The sequence below is a fragment of the Ochotona princeps genome, chromosome 25 (assembly GCF_030435755.1).
Source record: "Ochotona princeps isolate mOchPri1 chromosome 25, mOchPri1.hap1, whole genome shotgun sequence".
Classification (NCBI taxonomy): Eukaryota; Metazoa; Chordata; class Mammalia; order Lagomorpha; family Ochotonidae; genus Ochotona; species Ochotona princeps.
Genome location: NC_080856.1, coordinates 8,255,885 through 8,271,981, shown reverse-complemented (window position 1 = coordinate 8,271,981; position 16,097 = coordinate 8,255,885).

Sequence of the window (16,097 nt, the reverse complement as noted above, 5' to 3'; positions counted from 1 at the left end):
TGATTTTTTTACTTCTAAGAAATTGTTATTGAATAATAAATGAGCTAAAGACAATTATAAAAATTCCTTGCAAAAGATTGAGTTGAAAATTTCAATTTAGTAACAAAAATTTATTTTCAGCCTTTGCTCTTTCTATCCACCCCATATTTTCTTTCTGCTTGCTCTTCAAACAGTAATATTCTTCTAGCAATCTCCACCCTTCGTTAAATAAATGTTTCTCTGGTTTTCTCATGGAAATCAATATTCAGTAACTACTGTTTAATCCACAAACACCACAAGTTATGAAATGTTCGATACATCAGATGTTGTAATAGATGACAAATAAACCAGAAGAAAGTCTTCTTAATGAATTCAATTGTGGGCAATAGCTCTAAAGACTCCATTTCATGCTGCTACTTACAATAGTTCACTACAAGTCGTCTTCTTTCTACAACATCTATAGTTGTTTTTCTACTTTTATCATCTGAAGATACCTCTTCAACAGAGCTTACATATGATTCTTCTATTTAGGCTGCGAGAGGCAGGACACATGAGTCCATACTTGATTGAAGGGAAAATGACAATGAAGAGAAAATAGAATCCAAACTTTGTGCTCATGGTTCGATAACAACAACAACAACAACAACAACGAAAAGAAACAAAAAAACTGCTTTCTCTCAATGTATGTTGTGCTGAGGTTCAGACAATGTGCAGAAAACTACTGAGTTTTTCAGGGAAGATTGGATGTAATGAGGCTTTCCACTCCTAAGGCCAGACCTCAAATGACTTCATGTTATTTATCCGATTGAAATATTTCAGAGAATGGACAACAGAGTAGTGCATACAAAAGCAAGGGTAGATTTCTGACCAGAGCAAATCAAAAAGGAGACTGGGTGATACAGAGCATGGTGATGATGGATGAATGGATGGATGGATACCTAACACATACATGGTGATAATGGATGGATGGATGGATGGATGGATAACTAACACATGGAAATTGGGAAGACCCCAGGAGACATGGAAATCGGGAAGACCCCAGGAGACAAAGCTGGAGGGTTAACAGGGCTGTAAAGGTGCCACAAAGGCATTTTTTGGCTTTTGTTTTGAGGATCAGGCATCTTTGAGTTTGATTGACACCATTTGTAGCTCAAAAATAGAAACAAAATTGATAACACCAAAAGGTATCTTAGCTTATTATCAGTTGCTAACAGTCATACAGTATTGGCAAATGCACAGAGAATATATTCTAAAATAGTAGAGTAAGAAAGTGAGAAATAGGAAGGGGAGTTGAAAAAGTTAATGTTGAATGGGCCCTGGATTAGGTAAATGCATCTGTTAAATTTTCCAGAGATAACTCTTGGGCAGGCATAACGTTTTATATCAGAGAATATAAAAAATGTAAAAGTACTATTGTCTCATATATCCCAGTTGTACAGTGGAGTCCATCTAGGAAGGTAGAGTTTTTAACCCAACCAAACTGATAGTACAAGAATGCACAAACCATGGAAAGAAAACCCTAAGACATTCTGTTCACTGCACAGTTTCTTTCTCCAATAGATTTTCAGCCCTAAACAGTGATTCTAGCAATTGCAAATATGAAAACCTAACGATTCCTAACTTCACTGGGTCTTAGAGGTATGCCCAACTCTTTCCTAATCACACATACAAATGCAATAGGCCGTTGTCTTAGCTACATTTTCTGATAACACTAAAAATTACATCTAATCTAAATAATATACATGTTTTAGTTAAATCATGTATTTGTGTGGTTATTGTATATAAACATGGAAGCTTTTTAAAAAAAAATAGTCAGAATCCTTGTTAGATCTAGAGTTGGATATACATACGCAAGTGATGGTGACTGCAGGGTCGTTTTCAAAGACACTCTCTCTCTGCATCATCTCTGGTCCAAAATGTTTTCTTATACTGTTACTGCTTCCTGACTGAGTGCTAGTAAGTTAAAATAAGACAGACTTTAGCTAGAAAATAATATTGCTATCCTCGTTGCTAGGGGTTTTTTTTCCATCAACTTCATGTCAAGCCACAGCACACTGAGTTAACTTTCCAGTGAAAGAACTCACAGCACACTGAGTTAACTTTCCAGTGAAAGAATTACAGGAGAGCATTACCATCTCAGGTGCTCGCCTTTCCACATGAAGTCTGCCAAAATTTCCCAGGGTATGGATCAGGACTGTGGTTATACCCTGCAGCACCTAGTTGCCCAACAGTCTAAATCATGGAGGCTGATAACAGAATAAGTATTTTTAGAGTTTATATCAATAACTGTAATTCCTACCTTTCATCATGATTCTTTAATTCACATGAGTAAAAATTGCAAAATATCACATAAAGTTACTATTGGAATTTACATGCAAAATCAAGTGCAGAGATCCAGATATAGAAAACTACATCCTTTAGGATTCCAAATTAATATGCTAAAACTTAAAAGGCTTTTTTGAATTTTTCCATCCTCACAAATAATTCTCCATATTTCTGTAATTGGTTGATGTGTTTTATTTGTCCTTAATAAAATGGGAAGCTCCATTTAAGTTGTAAACAGACATTTGATTTATGTAGAACTGTACAAAATTTAATGTACCTTTTAAAATGGTACTTGAGATCCAACTCCCTGCCATAAAACTTGTTTGGATTTCATCGTTTGCTTGTTTTATGCTCCAAAATAACACTAGCCTATTAATAATAGCGCTTTACTGTCCCTTTCAGGTTCTTCCCACTTCCCAAATGATAAATACATTCTTCTTTATCAGCATTAATTTTATGTCTAAGACTTCATGAAACCTTAAGATACAAATATGGACAAGAACACAGGAATGGGAAACCAATGTTCAATTTGGCATATAATTTTCAAACCCTAATTTTAAAAATGTGTATGATGAATTTTATAATATCAAAAAATTTATTACGAAATAAATCTCTAGATATGGAAATCAGAAGAAACAATGATTTCATTTCTGACTTTTTCTAAATTAGGAATATACAGCATGTAAACCCTAATACTTGTGTCAAATCTCACTACATAACGACAAAAAGGCAGATATTCAAGTAGATCCAATGTCTAAAATGAATTTATCCAAATGTGGAAAAGTCCACTAATGAGACTAATGCAATAAACCATGAATAGAACTTAAATCTGTACAATTTGAAAAAGAGCTTAGAGACTGAAAGAATTCAACATCATCTCCGTTTCTTTCTTACCTAGAGTTCAGTTCTTCAAAGATTAAGAATTTAGTTGTGTTTTTCTTTTGTCATTATTAGCTATAACAGATTTTTATTATTTACTATTAGATGTAGATTTAGCAATTTTGTAGGTTTACCTAAACTTACTTCAAGGCATTTCCCTTAATACGCACATCCTCAAAATCAGTGAATATTTCAACCTAAATTTAGGTTTAATGTTGAAATGATTATAAAAATACAATGTAGTAGATGAAGGTTAAGATCTTAAGTCAAAAACTAAGTCTATAGGGCCCGGCGTGTTGGCCTAGTGGCTCAAGTCTTCGCCTTGGACGCACTAGGATCCCATATGGGTGCCGGTTCATGTCCCAGCAGCCCCGCTTCCCTCCCAGCTCCCTACTTGTGGCCTGGGAAAGCAGCCGAGGACGGCTCAAAGCCTTGGGACCTTGCAATCATGTGGGAGACCTGGGAAAGTCTCCTGGCTTTGGATTGGCTCAGCTCCAACCATTGCAGTCACTTGGGGAGCGAACCATGGGAGGGAAGCTCTTCCTGTCTCTCCTCCTCTATATATCGGACTTTCCAATAAAAATAAATCTTGAAAAAAAAAGCTAAGTGTACAAATGACCCTTATAAGGGTTTTAAATGATTCTTTGAGTATTGCTAATTCCTATTAAATGTCTATACTGATTGAAGTCAAAATTTAGATGCTAATGAACCTAAGCACAATCATCTTTTTTCTAATCAATTTCACTTCTCTTCTCCATTGCTCTTCATAACTGACGGGAAAATGCACTTATTGTTCCAAATTTGTAATAAAAGCCCAGAACCAACAAATGAATTAACAGTATGAGAAAACTAAAAAAAAATAAAAAATAAAAACCAGAAAGCTAACTTAAGTATCCAGAGTATCCCTCATAACAAACATGTAGAGTAATAAAAATGCAAGCTGTTAGAAATAGCCATGATTTCCTATTTTTAATCATATTTCCATAAAATCTCTAGGAATTAGGTATTCCATGTCTCACAAAACTCAAGAAAATCTAAGGGTGAGCACAGAAACACACACACATAGAATCCCGTTATTTTACCATCTAGTGAAAGTGGGAGGTTTTTAAAGATTTGAAAGATGGAGAAATATTACAGCCAATGGTTCACTCCCCACAGGCTGAACATTGGGTTTGGAGAAATAAAAGCCAGGAACCTAGAAATTCATATGGGTGTCCCACAGAGTTGGCGACAAGCCCAGTGCTTGGACCATCGTCCCCTACTTGCCCAGACACGTGAGCAGGGAGCTGGGTGGGACTGAAATGCAGCACAGCCACTGGGACCAGCGCTTCTGTAGGATGGTGCCAGCTTAATCTGCTGCACCATTTGGCAACAAAATTTTTCTTACCAGTAATCATTACACATTACACATCTTGGAGTTTTGTCAATTGTAAAAGTTTATAATGTGCCCACTACACATTTAACCAAAATTTTCTGATAGGAGCCATCTAAAGCAACACTCTTAGAAAAAAAAAATGAGAGAGGGAGAGAGAAAAGAGAACGAGATTATCATTTGATATTTCTAAGGTTTAACTGCTTTATAATTCCTTAACGTGCACAGGCTGATACATGGAGGAAAAAGGATACCAGTGCTTGTGTGCACAGGTTAAGACTGGGAAACTCACCATTTATTAGTGTGCAAGTGTATTGAGAATTACATGTGTAGGTTACATTTTATGTAAAGCAACAGACACATCTTCTTCACATTTAATCAATTCCTTAAGTAACTTTTCTTTAAATGTTAAAATAAATATATCTGATGGTTGGGCTGGGAATAGCAGACCATTGTTCCGTGTTATCACCAGGGAATTCAAGAGCACACTAAGAATTTCAACTTCTTGTTTTTGAAAGGGAGCCTATTCATATACATACCCCATTTTCCTGTCCCCACTTTTTATGTGGTTATGCACTTACTGTGGTCTTGGTAATTTATAAAGATCATATATATATATATATATATATATATATATATATGCATATTTTCGAGTCAATATTAATCGCCACAGATTATACTGTAGAAAACAGGGATCATGCTAACAGGAAGGAGACAAAAATTCTCTCATGATGGAAATGTAAGGTGTATCATGCTTAGTGTAAAATCTGGCTCAAAAGTGTTGTTACAAGCTCCCTTAACAGAGTAATACGTGCAGCCGCTAAAACAATGTTTTCATTTTAAGGAATGGCTCTTGCATGTACTTCAGCTATAGCTAAAGCAGCATAGTGGAGGAGCACCAAGCCCCATTCTCTGCCTTCATTTTCCGTCTGAGCACACCATGCATTTGAGGGACTAGGTCAGGTGCTGGGGCTAGAATGGAGCCTGGCCTTCAGTACTGTAGTTTACCTGTTGGCTTAGACGTCAAACAAACACACAACCTGAGATAAGAGATTCATGCAAGGAAAAGGGGCATTATGTCAAGAGGAGAAATAAGGCAATAATACAGGGATGCTTAACACAGCTATGAAGGAAAGCCCTCCAGGGAAAATAAAGCATTCTGGAATTTTAAAAGGGCCAAAACAAACATCATTCCAGACCTGGGGAGGAGATATAGATTATACACACACACACACACACACACACACACACACACACACACACACACACATTATCCCTGAGAATATAAAGGACAAATCCATTTTTGCTAAAAAGTCATTATGCTTTATTTTTGCTTCCTATTCTCATTACTTCGGGTATTTTTATGTGGAGACCAAAATAAATTGCTTGGATATGTTAAATAAATCATAAGTTTAATTCTTGACTTTCAAAGTGCCAAAACAATGGTCTTTCGTTAAAATGATAGCCAATATTTATTCAGCAACCAATACAAGCCATTCCCTTCATTTCAGCAACAATTACACAATCTGATAAGGATAACTCTTTTTCCAAGCAAGGAACTGAAATGCACAGAAGTTAGTCAACTTCCTAAGGCCGCAGCAATTGTAAATGATTAGGAGAGATTCAGACCTAGGTCTCACTGCCAAGGCTACACGCCTCCCCTATCATAGGGGCATTCATTTTGTCAAGAGTACAATCAAGTGGCATTGAAGCTGTGTACAAAAACCTAATTCAAGACTTCACCAATAAACGTTAAGAACAGCACATGACTTGCTCATCTCTGCATGACAGGACTGGTTTTAACACTGGTGACCAGTAAGGATTTAAATCTGCCAACTTTTTTGCTCTGTTGATTAATCCAACAACTATAATTTGCTCAAATGTGTCTGATGCTATGCTAGATACTTGAGATGAAGTAACTGATGAGACAGATATATGTCCCTGCTTTGGCTTGGTTATGGCTGCAACGCATCCCCTAGACCTCTTGTGTTGAAACATAAACTCTATTTTGAGATATTAAGAGGAAAGAACCTTAATCTCACATGGGCATTTGGGGTTGAGCCTTTGGAAGGTATTTATGGTTATATAAGATTGTCATGACGGACAACCAAGACTGAATCTATGATTTGTAAGAGAATGAAGAAGTCTCACACGCACGTATTCCCTGTGCCTTGGCAAGCGATATCCTACCTTCCCTTAGGACTTGGCTAGCAAGAAGGTCATCACTAGTTATAGTTCCTTGAATCCTCAGAACTGGGAATGAAACAAACATTTTAAAGTTACCTAGCTTCAAATGTTTCAGCCTAGTCAAGCTGCACTAACGAACACGAGCTCTGTCACTAACAGGTGCATCTAGGTAAGGAAGGCAACTGCTAACCAAATGAACATACTGTTAAATTGTAGCAAATTTCATCACGAAAAACATCCAGAGCACTACAAGATGGATAACAGAGGGGTCTGCAGGTAAGGTGCAAAGTTCAGAAAAATTCCTGTGGGGAATGACATTTACTGAGGTCAAAAGAGAAGTGGGAATTGTCTAGAAAGGCAAAAAACAAGCCAGGCCTAGTCTATGAACAAAATCATAATCCATAAAAGAGGCTCCTACAGCATTTGAAAACCTCTTAGAAACCCTGTGGATGAGTCAAAGAAGGGGAGGGGATGAGGGACTGCAGGCTGGAAATCAGACGTGACGGAGAACGTGCGGAGCTGTGGATCCTTCCATAGCCGGGGAGGTCTGAGCTGAAATCGGGTGAGGATTTGATACCAGCCTGGCATCATGCGACCAAGCAAGTGCATCTGATGTGATGTGGGGGGCACGATGGCAAGATTGGATTAGAGGCACTAAACGGGGAATACACTCCGAGGCTCAGCACTGCAATAGAGATTTCTAAAAGCAGAACGTGGGGTGAAGGACATGAACTTGTACTTTCTCGATTTAATGGGATATAACAGCCTGTTTGGACCTTGGTAGAAAACACCGAGATGCTAAAAAAGAGAAGCTGCAGGAACTGAGAGGGAAAACAAAAGTGAAACCATAGAGGGACGACATGGAGTGCGAGTACAGAGGGAGCGGTCCAGGAGGAAGGGGCTCCGCTGGGAAGCCCAGCGCAGGCCTCCCATGGAAGGGTTTCCTGTGGTGTGGCTGTGAGGCGTGGCAGAGCCTGTAGGCACAGCCTGGGACCCACTTGCTCCTCTGTGCTGTCAGAGGAGTGACTGCCTACTGGGAATGAGATTATGTTCTCACTACACTAAGTAAAAGTGGAACTGACCACGGATCTGAAGGGTAGCAGGAATGCATAGCCAACAGGCATGCCACGCACATTGAGGGACTTGGCAAAGCGTGCCCATTGCCCTGCAGTGCCCAGGCCTGTGGGTGAGCGGGAATCCTTTGAGCAGGCGTCACCTCAGCCAGAAAGCCAGCAACATAAATGTTGCCAGCTATCCTTTTCTGAGACTGAGCGACTCATTCTTATCTCTGCTTGTTGTCAGCAAGGGCTAGCTGAAGCACAATCTAATTATGACAAATCACAGGAAGATACAGATGACGGTGCAACTCTCTGGATATCTGCAATTGGCAAGAGACCACTTACACTTAATGAACCTCTAGAGAAGTATCAATATTGTGAGAGACGGTATCTGTGATCTGAGTGCTCTCAGGGGGCCTATCTATTGTGTCTGTTTTGTCTAAATTGTCCATCAGCAAGACCTTGCATACACAGGAACATAGCTACCTTCACACACCACGGGGCACAAAAATCGACACTCAAGCCACACAAAAATCTATACTCAAGCCACATAAGTTATTTTAATTTACATGCACCACACACAGGTATGCATTGCACAGCTTATGTCTAATTACTGTGTATGATGAAGGCCACTGTAGCTAGGTGAAAAGAGAAATAAATTCAAGAATAAAAATGTGGGCTTAATCACTCTAAGTGTAATGTTAAATCATAAGAAGTGATTTTCATATTATTTACTTGGGGACTAGTACTGTGGCTGTGTGAGTTAAGATGCTGCTTGCAATGCCGGTCCTGATTTTGCATCCTGGTTGCCTTCTTTTGAAACAGCTCCCTGCTAGCGTACCTGGGAAGTCTCTGGGAAGACAGTGAAGCGTGGCCCAAGCTGTTCGGCCACTACCACCCTCAGGGAGAAACCCGGGCGGAGTTTTTGTTTCCTGGCTTCCACCTGACCCAGCCTCAATCCTTAGAGCCATTTAGAGAGTCAATTGGCAGATAGAAAATGTGTCTTTCTTAGACTCTCTGCAGCTCTGCCTTTCAAATACGTCAAAAGTTTTTTTTAAGAGATCGTTTATTTGAAAGGCAGAGTGACACAGAGAGATCTTTCATCTGCTACTTGACACTCCAAGTGCTTAGAACACCCAGGGCTGTGTCAGGACAGAAGTCTATCTAGAGCCCCCCCATGGGTGGCAGTGGTCCAACTATGTGGGCTGTCATCTGCTACTTTCCCAGGCACATCAGAAGGGAGCTGAATCAGAAGGAAATGCTGCGATTCCAATCAACACTCCAATAGAGAATGCTAGCCACAAGAAATGTTTAAATATTTCATATGCAGTAAGATGTGGAGTATGTGTATATCTATCTATCCAGCTAGCTATATAGATTAGATAGATAGATAGATAGATAGATAGGTAGATAGATAGATAGAAAGAAAGAAAAGAAAAGAAAAGAAAAGAAAAGAAAAGAAAAGAAAAGAAAAGAAAAGAAAAGAAAAGAAATGAATGAACGAACGAACACAGAGAGCGAGCTCTCATCAACTGCTTCACTTTTCAAATACCTGAACAGCTAGGCCTACCCAGGGCTAGAAACTCACAGCAACTCAGTGACTAGAACCATGGCTGCTGCCTGCTATGGACTACACTGCACGAGTTAGGTGCTGGAGCCAGGAACTCGACCCAAGTACTCCAATGTGGGATACAGGCACTGTAACCAGAGGACTAAATGCCTACTTGCTGTTAGAACTCTAAATGCAGAATTTTAATGTAGAATTTTAATCTGCTTTCATTTTCAAACACCATCATAGCAGTAATGGAATAATCTTACAGGGACAAAAGGAGGAAACCTTTTTCGAAGTTACTATTCTACAAGGGCCCAGGGAATTGAGAGATTAGTTTGGCCAGTGTGGCGGCATAGAAACAGAAAAATGTGCTTGATTCAGGCGAGGTACTGAAAGAAGTGTTAACAGGATCAGCCCAGGAACTAGGTAGGAGATAAGAGACAGAAGGATAAGTGTACGAAGAGTCTTGGAAGAGAAGCTAGGAGAATCAAGGGCCCTGCAGCCATGGCGTATTTGGAATCGAGAGGATGTTTGTGGAGATGTGTCACAGGCTGCTGAATACGTAAGGATGGAATGTAACGGAGATATCAGGGCTGGAGAGAGACGTGCAAGAATGAGAACAGAGATGTTACACAAACCATGGTAATGGACAGGGCTGCAACGTGTAAATGCACACAAAGATGCCCCAAGCTGCTGGGACCCTGAGGGGCAGGAGCAAAGAACACAGAAGGGACGATCAGCTAAGGGTGTAAACCAGCAAGGGAGCTTTGATCTGGCTGGCTGGTGAGCGACCAGTGGAAAGGGAATCCTCTTGCTTTGTGTGCAGTCTCTCCTAGAAATAGAGCATCTGAGGAAAAGCCAGGTGTTAATGCTGTGTGCACAAGTGATGCTCCTCTTTGTAAGAAATGAGACTTAGTTTGCCTATGCTGAGAACTCATTTATGATCAACTAAATCTGGCAGCAGTGATGGAACATCCCATACAGGTTATCCAACAGCCACAGTGTACGTTCTAGATGCTTTCATATTTCCTTTCTCTCTGGAACTACTTGTTCTGGGACCAGCTAGTTGCTACATAGCAAAATGACTCGTGTGGAGATGAGCGAAAGGGCCGAATCCTCAGCAAGGTCTTCCCAGCATGGGAGGGAACCAATCTGGAAATGGTCACTTGGACCTCTCTATCACCATAGCCTCATTGAGCATCTTCCTGACATCTTCTGTAGACTCAAGCACTACTCAAACTTTAAAGAAATGCTGTTGAGAGCACTGAAGCTTGGCGTATTGTTTGAGAAAGCAGTACATGATTGAGTCTCAAGCATGATGGACACAGAAAACGTCGACTATGTGCAATAAACATTCCCTAAATAATTTTATTCTCAAAAGAAAAAAAATCAAGTCTAGTAAGTGTTTGGAGACTGGTACCAGTATCAAATTTTCTCCATGCAGAAATGGGGTCTTTGGCATGGATCCGGGCATGGTCAACATCTTCTGCCTTAGGCCCTTTCGGTAAAAGCGTCACTGACCTTCCGTAATATTTCTGGTCATACAAGATCAGCCCCCATGCATTGCAGGAGGGGTTAACAAGGAATTGTCAAATTACATTGCTTTAAAATTCCTACCAGTTTCCTTAAAGTCAGGTCAGCACAGAAGATTTAAAGAGTAAGAACAGAGAAATAGGAGGTACACAAGGAAGGCACAAGTTCTGGCTCTATCACCCAGGTGTGAGAACTTGGAAACTTACTCAGCCTTTGCAGCTTCTGTCTGCAGCTCTGAAATGAGGCTCTATCCGCCTGGCACATGGATGAGAAGATTCAATAAAACAAAGCTGGAAACGCCCCTTTAGAGCCCAAGGTTTCAGAATGATCACACCGCCCATGCCTGCCCACGCACTCTACGACCGCCTGTAGATGGGGACAAGGGGAGAGTCTGGTGGTTCACTGGGAGGCCAGAGCACACTGACTCAGCTGACTTTAATGTTCCTTCTTCAAATTGCCCGCACGTTGTATAAGCTCAGCACTTACTGTAAAGCACACAATTCTGTCTAGGCGTCTCCAAATAGCCCCCAAATGCCTGACTCAGCTGTTCTTGTATTTTACTTCTCTAAGTGACCCTTAAATCCTTGCTCTTTCTCCTCTTCGGTGATTCTTGAGATAAATTTTTTACATGAATTGAAGGGATTATATGTGAAGCCTGAATCAGGTTCTAAATAAGCTAGTATTTTTGGCATTTTTGCTCTCATTTCTCCCTGTTGAAATCACTGCAAAGGACAATAATTACAGCACCAAATGGTGAGTAGATCATCACATGCAAGGTGATCTCCTCACATAAAACCAACACTTCCTGCTCTATAATGTTCCATGGCATTGTAGGTAGAAGCAAAGGTCGAACATCTAGCATCACACTGCCAAGGTGTATCTGTTTCATTGGGCATCTCCCTTTTATTTGGGGGTAAAGATGTGCACTGCAATGATCTCACATCTAGGTAGGCTAGTTTCCTTGATACAATTCTTTGAGAACGTTTATTTGATTACCTATATATCTATTTTGTGTTTCGCATGAAGGCTGCCTTATAACAGAGAACATAAGATATTTGTCTAGAAAGTTAAACTTGTATGTATTAAAGGACTATACTACTGTGATCCTATGGGGGGAAAAGGCAGGAGGGAAACATTAGGAGGGAGGAAGGAGGGAGGGAGGAGTGGTAGAGGGAGGAATCCTTACACCTGCAGAACTGTATCCTGCAAAATCCTAAGTAAATGCAAAACTTTGAGAAATCCCTTACAAATGCTAAAGTGTAAAACATAATGTGCTCATATATTAGTTGTTGTAACTATGATATCAGACCTAAATTTTTCAATTCTCTGGCTTCTAATAACGAGAAGAAAGGCAAACTTGGAAGAACCTGCAGGTGTCAAGGATTGAGCCACTTAACCAGATGCAAGATTACAGTCTTAGAAAGAAAAAAAAAAACCACATCACAAAGCTGAATTAGAAACAAATGCTACTTATTCAACTTTGGCTTCTCAGAAGCTTTTTTTGGGTGGAAATCAACTCATTTAAGAGGCCTTATTCTAAAATCTTTCAGTAATTGCTTTGCTAGAAAAACTGTACTTGAGACATTGAATACAACAGGTTTATATTGTTTAAGATGTCAAAACATTTTAATATTCAATATTTTGAAAAACCTGAAAATAAACATTTTGTGTTCATACCACAATCCAACAAAGGTTTTGACTTATTATAGAGCTTCTATTGTTTTAAGAAATGAGTATTATAATTGCTAGTGAAGCTTTGCTGACTCCTGTACCCTTCTAATTTTCCATACAGACCTGAAATTTTGTTTACATTGCATTTTTATCTTCATGCAAATTACACTGTAATTTAAAGTATTGGGTCATACACATATGCAAATTAAATGAAGTTGCTATGCCAGAAAGTTCCATTTACAGCAGATGATGAAATCCAAAGGTTTAGAGGAAAAGGAACTTGGTGAATGTGTCATGTATTTGGAGTGAATTCATCATATGGAATACAAGAAGAATGCAAATTGTTCCTCCTGTTCTCACACGGAAGACTTCAGCTCTGTTAATAAGTTTTGTGACAGTTTGTCCCCACACATAACCAAACAATTCTGTAGTGGGTCATGACTGCATTGTCCCACAGTTCAGCTCGATTCTGATACAACCCAACTAGCCTGAGCATCAGAGCCCACGCGGTGAGGCCGCACTCCCACCCAAGTGTGTCCACTTCTGAGCTACTCACACATCCCGAGTTCTGACCTGTGTTTCTGCCCAGCCAAGTAAAAAATCACAATTCCACAACCCCTCCTCAGCACCCAAGGAAATAGCTTATTTGTACTTACCGAGTTGTTGTAAAGGATGTGACGACGGGAACAGACGAACAGCAAGGTGCAAGGTGTGTAAGCCAGGTCCAGGAAGGTTGCACAGAGCTCCCACGCTCTTCTGGACATGCCTCGAGAGACGCCCTCACAGCCATGACAACCCAGGAGCTTCCACAGACTGTCCTGTGGGGTTCGCAAGAAGTCTGGGTTATGTAGGCGTGCTTGATTAACTTGCTGGCCGTGGTGATCTGTTCCACCTGCCCCCTGTTGTCCTTCCAGGAGCTCAGGATGAGCTGAGACTGAAATTTTCAGCTCTTGGTTTTCTTCCCATTCAGCCTCTCATCCCAAAGCTATCTCATCCCAGTTATCAGTAATCTTACTGGCATGAACAGAAACAGCACTCGAGATTCCAAGGGTTTTAGAGGTGTGTGCTAAGAATCCAATTCTGGAATAAAAGACTCTCTTCGCACTCCTTTCCACGGGAATTTTCAGAACTCCGGAACTGAGACAATGCTGTTCCACACTGACCAACTCTGTTCAGAAATTCTGACCCAAAGCAGGTCTAGGGAAACACTCCCCAAGGCATCGGGAATATTCTTGTAAGAATCATCATCTTAGAAAAGTTCAGTATCTGCAGGCAAGCGAAGCACTGGGGAGTCATCCCTTTGCAATGGGTTCACGGAGTCCAAATTTTAAGGGGCTCAAGCCCTACCACCTGAGTGAGCTGAACAAGACAGCTGAAGGCAATTACCCAAATGGACAGCCCGACGAGAGCCCTAATCAGTACAGCTTTACTCACAGATGGGATTTGTGACAGCTTGTGGTGTTCCTAAAACAGGTATCACTATGAGGACTGAAAATAACCAAAAATAATATTTTTGCTTTTTTATGGGGGAGAAACTATTTTAACTGTATCAGCATATTGGGGAACCACAACTTCACTTGCTTCCCAGATTTGAGCCAGTTCCAAGAGCAAACTTGCCACACTGCCACAAGAAGGTTACGTAGTTGTCCTACGTCTATTCCCCCAAAGGCACCTGTGGTCATGTATGCCTGGGAAGTAAGGCCCAAAAGAAGCAGATTCAGATTCCAACAGGTCAGAGAAAATCTGGGAGCCATTGGTGGATTTTTTTTACCCCTTTTATTTATAGTGGCAGCAAGAGATACACAGGAAACAGTCCGTTTCCTCCAGCGGCAGTGGGGCCACAGGAGACCCCCGCCTTGGTGCCTGTGGCGCCACTCAAAAACACAAACATTCCACATAGCCATGCACTGTATGTCTGGATTCACACGGAGCCACATATATGTCCACCCCCATCTCAGGGAGTGGCATAGGTGTCCACACCCATGCAACTGGGTGTCATTGCTACAACAGATATCAGGGAGTATACAATCCGTCTCACAGCGGGCTGTGTGTGTACTTCCCCGTGCATGTTCTGAAAGCAAATTATATATTCAGCACGGTCCCTCTGCACTTGAGGTCATTTCTGTCTGAATTAACGGCTGATGGGTAGGAACTTCCCAATAAACAGAGCTGGAACAACTCCTCCCTTCAGAAATACTAAGCCACAAACTTAAAAGATGTCTGAGTAGAGATTTATGTCAGTTCCACATTTAATTCCCCTATATGGTCTATGCCAAAAATATCCAGAAGTGATCCTATGGAGGAATTTATCCAGCAATTAAGACACAAGGTAAGCCACCTGTGTTTCATGTCAAAGCATCTGAGTTCAATCGTGGGCTCTGGCTCCTGGTTCTAGCTCCTGCTAATGCAGACCCTGGTAAGCATCAGGCAATGGCTCAAGAAACTGGGTCTCTGGACTATGTTCCCAACTCACTGTTCTTAACTTGAAAACTAGGATGCCTTTCCCCTCAATGAGCCATCTCCTTTGCCTTATTTTGTTCCATGAACTGAAAAAATAATAATTTCTCACCTCACATTTCCTTCATTGAACTCCTGTTACAGAATGCATTCATTGTTCCCTTAACGTTCCAAGTATTCCTTTCCCGTGTCTTTTATTAATTCCACTTCTTCTGCAGCACACAGGTAAGCAGCTGGCTCCATACCTGGTTTATCTACATGTTTTCTTAGGATTCCTGAAGAACGGGAACTACACTATAGGAATGTTTAGTAGAAAGGAATTTAATCAAGGAATTGCAAGCACAAACACCTGTAGGGCCATAATAAACAAATTTAGTCCAAAAGATGGGAAGATATTTTTAAAAATCAGCATGATATGAAGTCCAAGTGTTTGTGTTGCCCATCTCTTAATTATTTGTAATTACTCTAACCTGGAATATCTTTCTCAGTTTTTCCTCATCAAAACTGATCTCAAGCAGTATCTTCCCATGACCTGTTAAAAACTTCAGCCTGCCTTGATTTCACTTTCTTGAAATCGGAGTTTGCGTCAAATACTCAACGATTTGTCCTTGTACATTGTGTGCTTTGTTTCATTCAGCTCACACATTAATCAGCATCTCTATTATGTAGGCACTACCGCAGGTACCAGGTGGCTACCCCATATGCACTTGCCTGGGCTTCCTAACTCAATTCTGTGTCTCCTGAGACAGAAATTACATTTTACATTTTCATTTGGTCCTCACAGTACCCATGCCAACTTGTCCTACATAATGGTCGTTCAATATGTCTTATTGAACAGAATTAAATGGACCACAGCTTGGCAACAGAAAATAAATGAATTCCAAGGAAAGCTAGAGGAGATTGTGAAACCATGAGGAATATCCTAAGACATTTAATTATCAGATTCTTACTGAATCTCACGCACAATAATAGCATAACCTTTACTGTGAGCCTTTTATTTTTCAAATTTTGCCAGAGCACAGCTTTCCAGAGGGAGATAAGATTTTTAAGCTATTCATGTGTAGAGAATTTAACACAAAGGCAG